This window comes from Procambarus clarkii, chromosome 6 (genome assembly GCF_040958095.1).
Source record: "Procambarus clarkii isolate CNS0578487 chromosome 6, FALCON_Pclarkii_2.0, whole genome shotgun sequence".
NCBI lineage: Eukaryota > Metazoa > Arthropoda > Malacostraca > Decapoda > Cambaridae > Procambarus > Procambarus clarkii.
Window position 1 is genome coordinate 26,808,491 of NC_091155.1, and position 7,500 is coordinate 26,815,990.

Here is a 7,500-nt window from a genome sequence, read left to right on the forward strand (position 1 = left end):
TGATAATCTTACTCAAATCGTTTCTTAATTGAAAAATGGATCCAATTTGTACAAACCATTACTAATGTTTATATTATAAGACTTGGTAGTTTGTACTAAAGCAGGTTCAATAATGTTTCTGTTGAAAATGATTTTACAATAAGTTACTAAAGAAAACCTTTCCCAATCAATTTGGTGAGAATTTTCTGACAAATAAATAGAACATTAGATAATTGGCCAATTTTTGCATAATTTTTATGCTGCAAAAATCGAAATTTCAAATATTCGGATGTATGAGTTATATAAAATGTATTGCAATCTTTACAAAGTATTTTGTAAATACAGTTACCTCTACAAGGGCTGTCTCTAATTATTTTCCAACTGTAAGGGCTATCTCTAATAATTTTCCAACTGTAAGGGCTATCTCTAATAATTTTTCAACTGTATTTTCAAAATAAAACAACACATATACATCAAAAAGTTTCAAGGCCTTGACAATATTTTCGAACTCTTAAAAATATGGTAAGAATAACACTTAAGATATGGTAACACATAAAATTGGTAAGCTTGAGAACACTAAAATGAATATTCTTACTCTTCATCTAAGAATTATGCGCTAACAACCCGAAGAGGTCATATATACATATAGGAACAAAATTGATTGTTTCACATTGGATCTATGCCCTGAGTAATAATGAACATAAGATAAAGTATTCGTAGGCTTTCCATAAACACTCAACTTGAGTGAAAAATCTTCCCTATGATGCACATACATAAAGTTCATAATCTTTTAAACGTTTACCTGAAGAGACACCCGGCTGTGTCCGGGTGTCTCTTGCCCCCTCTTCTCTCCGACATTCTCTACATTTTTCCATTTTTCCCCCAACATCGCCTCTCACCCTTCTCTTTCCCTTTCCACCCTCTCCGCCAGCTTGAAAACTCTACAGAAAATAAATCTCCGATTTCAGACGATGAAAATCCCAGCCGTTGCTATAGCAGCCGAAATTTCTTAAAAGGTTGGCGCTGGGACCAACCAGCGCCAGCCAACTTGGGTAAGGCGAGCCTGAAATGTCTGACCTACTCTGAACAGACATCTTATAAATATAGATGCAGTTTTCAACGACGAGAAACCGTTTTCAGAGATGAACATAGCCTATCCTAGACTCGCCTATTCTAGCCTAATCTATGTTATACTAGTGCAGACGAGGAGTCACAATAACGTAGCTGAAATATGTTGAACAAACCACACACTAGAAAGTGAAGAGACGACGACGTTTCGGTCCGTCCTGGACCATTCTCAAGTCAATTGTGGCGACGTTATACTAGCCTAACCTATCTTATACTAGCCTAACCTACTTTAAATTATACTAGTCTAACCTATCCCCCTTTAACCCATATTAGAAGAGCCTAACCTATAGTTGAATAACATAATCTATCCTAGAATAACCTAAGCCTTCGTCGTCTAAACCATGTGAGGGTGAGACACTGATAGCGGGAACAGCCCCTCAAGTGCTAACAAGGCAGCCAAACAGAAACAACAACCTTGACGAAGTAGCTCACAGTCAACAGCGAATTAGCATCCTATACCACTGATCAAAGCTCTTCCTCTGAAGGAACCCTACCGAGTCTTCTCAATAGTATTACCAAAATAATGAATTCCGAGCGAGACCCGCAGTGACCCCAAAGTGAACCCCATAACGTCGAAAAAAAGCCACAGTGCCTACCAAAGGAGAACCTTGAGGTACTCTCAAGGTACGAGGGGGAGGGCGGTTATATGGCCCACTGCATTGAGAATTCCGCAGTGATCCGAAGAATAAAACCCGCAAAGAAAATAAACAAAGGCAAAAGACCCTGATCTTTTCAAAGCATAGCTTTCCTTAAAAGTCAACCACAACCCCTATCCACCAGAACTTCAAACCCGACAGCTCCCATCGTCACAAAACGGACCATTCCCCCCCCCCCCATACCCCAGATCCTTACGTCATGATGAGTGGTTCTATGTTGCTAATGTGATCACAATCATGGTTAAAATCGGTGCTACTTCCGCTACTGCTCAGCATGGCATTTCATTTTTCGCCGCCGCCACACGGCCCTTCGTGGCCGCCAAAGCGACCCCTGCCCACGCCGCCCCCCAGTCCTCCGCCACCCGAACCGACCTCCCCCACGTGAACGGCGAGTGCTCGTATCGCGATGGACGAGCGAGATGGCTAGTCTATGGCAGCTGGGGATGTGGAGGGGAATGAGTAAGAGAGAGAGAGAGAGAGGAAGGGCCTTACCTGTGATAACCAGGAAGTGGGACTTATAATCCTAGTGAGCAGGGAGAGGGAGAGACTGTCGCGGTCTACTAGGGTTTTCACCCAATATATCTACGTGTGACAACTGTAAAGTTTCTCTCCGCAACACTGGTCAATCTCCTACTTTTCGCAGCCACAGAGGACGCAACAACAATCGACACACTCGTAGTAAAAAGTAGATATATGGAAACAAGCAAGCCGGCTGCCGCTCACTAGAGTCCTGATATTCTCACTCCACTGGGCTGACACCGTCCGCGCCTTTGGTCCATCATGTCATGCGCTCAGCCAATCACAGTGCCAGAAACGGCGGCGGGAATTTGAACAGACCAATCAAAAGAGAATCCTCACGTAACGCTGTTCAGTGTACTGAAGCATCCTCATTTTACTCTTGATTCTGATTTTTTTTTAACTTTAAGGAGTTATTATTGTCTGTACAACTGCGTGAAGAGCACAGCAGAGACGTATTTCATTACATTCATCAATGAAAAATAAACTGCAAGCATAATAATTGCATTTATCAAGTGTACACATCTTTCCAAGAGTTGGCTGTAACACACAATCTAAGAGGAACCCCAAGAGATTGGTTATCGAAGTCGTGGAAGATCAGGTTATTAGAATGCTGCCTATTACTACCATCTGTGCAAAACGAACATGCTGGATTCATAGTCTTGAGGCGGCTCGACCTCACCTTAGAACGCCTCCGATCCCACAATCAACGTGGCTACCTCACATTCAATCCCTCGCGATTTTACCCAGCAACAATCTAACTATAAGTGCAATCACGATGTAAATTTGTTTCCGATATTCAAAAGCATCTCGAGTAAATACCCAGACGATCTTTCATGATCAAAACCCCGAGATTGTTGCCAACACCTCGGCTCAGGATACGAACGGGGCTTCCCATTGATCTGTGCCTACAGCGCAACTCCCTGCTCTACTGTATTTTGGATCATTTTCCACAAGTTTTCGACTTTTCTTTTTAGCCACACTTCAGTTGGGGAGCAGCGGGTGCCACAAGAGAACGGGTTATTTTTAGCTTGCCCATATAATGAGGACGGCATATAGCGAAGACAAGAGGCAGGGCAGTGGGTGATAGAGGCTACCCAAGCAGGCGATAGTGGCTAGGTGGGCGGGCGGCCACGCACCGGACACACATACACACACATGCAGCGCACATACTGGTCCTCCCCCATAACTGCATTTCGTATCATATTCGAGCTCTCAAGACTATATAACTATACCAATAATAATTACGTGTTCCTTTAAACGATGAGCGAGAGGCGAGCGTGCCCTCCCGCTTTCCCGACCAGCCTTACCGAGGTGCACTTCCGACGACAGAGTAAAGTTTGTGGTAGCTATTACTGGAGGCTCGCCTTGTGGCATTAAATATTCAGTTTAAAGGCGACATGATGGCAGCACCCTACTCGCCCCGTCACAAGAGACGAAGGACTCCACCCTGGCCTAGTGTTCGGGAAGGCTAGGCTTACTTTTATATGTAACAATCGTTGTACAAGAAGTAAGAGAAAATGATTTCCGACCACTTGGCGATTATTTGTAGGTAATATGTTGTAATATTCCTCATGTTATAAGTAATAAAGTCCTCTCCAACGGATAAAGTTTTCTTTTATTTATGCAGACATTTATTGTATGTTTTGCAAATTACACGATACACACACACATGCGCTCCACAATGCCAGTGTCACACTCAGTGCCACAACAAGTCACACTCTGTGTCACAACCCTTGTCACAGCCAGTGTCAACAACACCAGCGTCAACATCATATCACGATGCTAAAAAAAATATATTTATTTCATACCCATTATCTTTTCTTGAACACAAATTAAAAGAATTGAATTAAATGTGGACAAATGCTGAAAACAGCGACAGATAAATGTCTCACCAACAGTCCTCAACAGCGCCACCTGGGTCGATCTGAAGGCTGTTTACAAAGAAACTAATAAATCTCGTTCCTTGAGCAATTCTGTAGCTGCCACGGTATGGTTATTACCTCTGTCTACTAACACGTGGCCTCCCTGTGCCCTGTAGACCTGCACACAGCCTACTGCACGAACCCAAGTCATCCTCCTAACCCAGCCAATCGTTACATAGACGACGTGAATTTTTGTGATCCGCCACTTTTCACATGCACGATGAATTTGGTACGTTGGTTACCATAGAGTACCATAATTATGTTTAAGGTGAAAGGACGGGGTGCTTAAAGAGCCAATCACGTGAGCCTCTGGTAACCTATAATCACTGATCCGACCAGCCACCAGTAAGTATATAACTCTTCGCAAACTTAATCTGAATATTGTTGAAGCAAATCAAATATATTGGTAAAAATAATTAAGTATCCCATTAAGGACTGGGATGGTGTTGGCAATATTCCAGTTGTGAACATTTTAAGCCCAAATTGCGAAATCAGCAATTAATAGCTATATTTTGCAGATGTTCAAGCTTCCAAGTCATGTTTAAGTTTGGGAAGCGGAGTTAATACCAATGGTTCTGAAAACAAATATTAATATGCGATGATAACAGTTGGTAACCCAGTCATGAGCCTGTTATCTTCGTCGCTACTGCCCAGAGCGTCCTCAGCCACACCCAATTAGTTTAATGCAACTCTTCTGTAACTGGGATATATATATATATATATATATATATATATATATATATATATATATATATATATATATATATATATATATATATATATATATATATATATATACTGAGAGGTGTACCCAGCTTCTCGGTGTATATACACAGAGTTTATTTTGGTCCTGGACTATGTTCACCAATATATTAGACTTACTTTTTGGTCAGTAAGCTGGTGTGGTGGACTTAATAACCCTTCCTGGATAACAGGCCTTAAGCTCCATACCATACACATATGATGAGTGTGATTGTATTTACTGTTTTTCTACAGGAAATGAACTCCAGCCTTGGACCTCGAGACTCTTAGCTATAGGTCATGTGGAGCAACGATTCACGAATCTCTTTGTGTCATATTTATTCTTGAAGCTGTAAATAGATCTCGCTTCCATTACCTCTTTCAAACTCAGTTTATTATTTCTCGCGTACGGAAGCAATGCTTCCAAACGCTCCTACTCATATGTGTTTTCACATATAGTCTCTCGTCACATTTTCACCATATCAAATAATACAGGAGCAGTCTACATCCTCTTGTCAATAGTAGGCTCACAGATATCCCTTCCGACACCTCATCTTAACCCTTACCCCTAGTAGTTGTCCCTGGAACAAAACTAGCTAATAGATAAAAATATATAAGGATCGATGCCCAGTGTTCGAACCCAGCCGAAAAATATCTCATGAGGCTAGCGTGGTACCACAGCGCCTCAGGAACCAAGTCTTTATACATGAGTATTTTGTACATGGTGATTTTATCCCCCTTTTTTTTATCTTTTTCAGTGATGTAAGTTTCAGTTCCCTTAAGCTATTCTCACTTCCCAGTTCTCTTATGATACTAGTGTTGTGGATAATCTTTGGTGTAGCGATACTGTATGTACATGTTTTATGAGGTGAATATTACATGCTCTTGGCACGCACTCTAGTACACACTACACATTGCATTGGTGCTAAGTGTGTGTGTGTGTGTGTGTGTGTGTGTGTGTGTGTGTGTGTGTGTGTGTGTGTGTGTGTGTGTTAACAAATTAGGGTCAAAGGTCAACATTCGACGAAACAAAAATAAGCTAAATAAAATCAGAAAACAAATAGAATGAAGTAATAAAGCGAAAGGTGTTAACTCACACACGCGTTCATGTCCGTACTTGAAATTAAGTTAAAAACCCTTCATTTGCATTTATTTAACAGGCAACAAGTACTAATGATGGTGGTGGTGGCTCTGGTGGTAATTATGGTGGTGGTAATTATGATAGTGGTAGCTGTGGCAGTAGCTATGTTGGTGGTGGCTGTGGTGGTGGTTGTAGTGGTGATTGTAGTGGCGGCAGCAGAGATGATGGTTGTAGCGGTAATGCGGTTGTAGTAGTGATTGTTAAGGTGGGTGTAGTAGAAGAGTTGGTTCAGGCAATGAAGGTGGTATGTTTAGTAGCAGTAGAGGTAGTAAGGGCACAATTTAGACCCCACAGCGACTGACAGCTGGGTGGACAGCCCTTCGGATTCGTAGTCCTGAGGTTCTGGGTTCGATCCCCGGTGGAGGCGGAGACAAATGGGCAAAATGTTTCTTTCACCCTGATGCCCCTGTTACTTAGCAGTAAATAGGTACCCGATAGTTTGATAGCTGTTACGGGCTGCTTCCTGGGGAGTGTGTAACAAAAAGGAGGCCTGGTCGAGGACCGGGCCGCAGGGGACGCTAGCCCAGAAATCATCTCACGACGTCATTAACCAATAACCAACAAGCTATCTATACTGCGTGCCAAGGAATTGAAGCAAGGAAGGACCAGGAATATCAGCACCTTAACCACTTTCCTTAGTTTAATAAAATATTTACGCGATCCAATCCGATCTGCACTACCCAGGGAAAAATTCTAATTAACTTGACATACAAAACGTAATATCCAATTTTAGCATGTCGGGCACAACATTAAACTATGTTTGGATAAAATTTACTCATTAATTAACCGAGCACAAAGCAACTGATTACAAGTTAAATAATCTATATAATAATTCCCTTGCGTTGTGATATTTGGGATTGGATTCATAGTCGAATGGCGGGACCCAAAAATAAAAGTTTGGGGTTATTCCGTGTCAATCCCAAACACAACTCCACGCTCGCCTAAGCTACAATCAAGCCGCTTTCTCGCCCGACTGGGTAACAATTAAGCTGCTTTCCTGCCCGATTGAGTTACAGTCAATCTGCTTCCCGACCGATTGAGCTACAGTAAGCCGCCTTCCCCGACCGACTTGGCAACAATCTAACCGCCTCTCCACTAGGCTACGACCCAACCGTCCCCTCCCAACTATACTACAATGTAACACCCCCCCCCCCCTTCCCCTAGCCAGGCTACGATCAAACCGACTCTATCCCTCCGCAACTAGGCTATGATCTAGCCTTCGCAAAATCTCGTCAAATGGGTGTAAGCCGAGGCCCAGCAGCAGCTCCCACCCCACCCACCCCCCATCTCCTAGATCCGCCCCATAATACTGGTTCTTATTAAAGCGTGGCGGCTGAAAGGCTCCTCCACCCCAGCAGCGGCGGGTCTGGCAACCCTGCTTTGGACCATGACTGCCAACCCGCCAATATTATCA

The 7,500-nt window shown here is 42.8% G+C and overlaps 1 protein-coding gene across 3 annotated transcripts in view; it reads right to left on the reverse strand.

Annotated features, from left to right (window-relative positions):
* Window positions 1-2,526, reverse strand: part of LOC123753885 (protein turtle) — a 418,196-nt gene extending 415,670 nt beyond the window's left edge. For all 3 annotated transcript variants that reach the window (XM_069307224.1, XM_069307230.1, XM_069307232.1), the window contains exon 1: window positions 2,256-2,526. The gene's annotated coding sequence lies outside the window, so the exon portion shown is untranslated. The remainder of the gene's footprint in view (window positions 1-2,255) is intronic.
* Window positions 2,527-7,500: the final 4,974 nt, after the last annotated feature.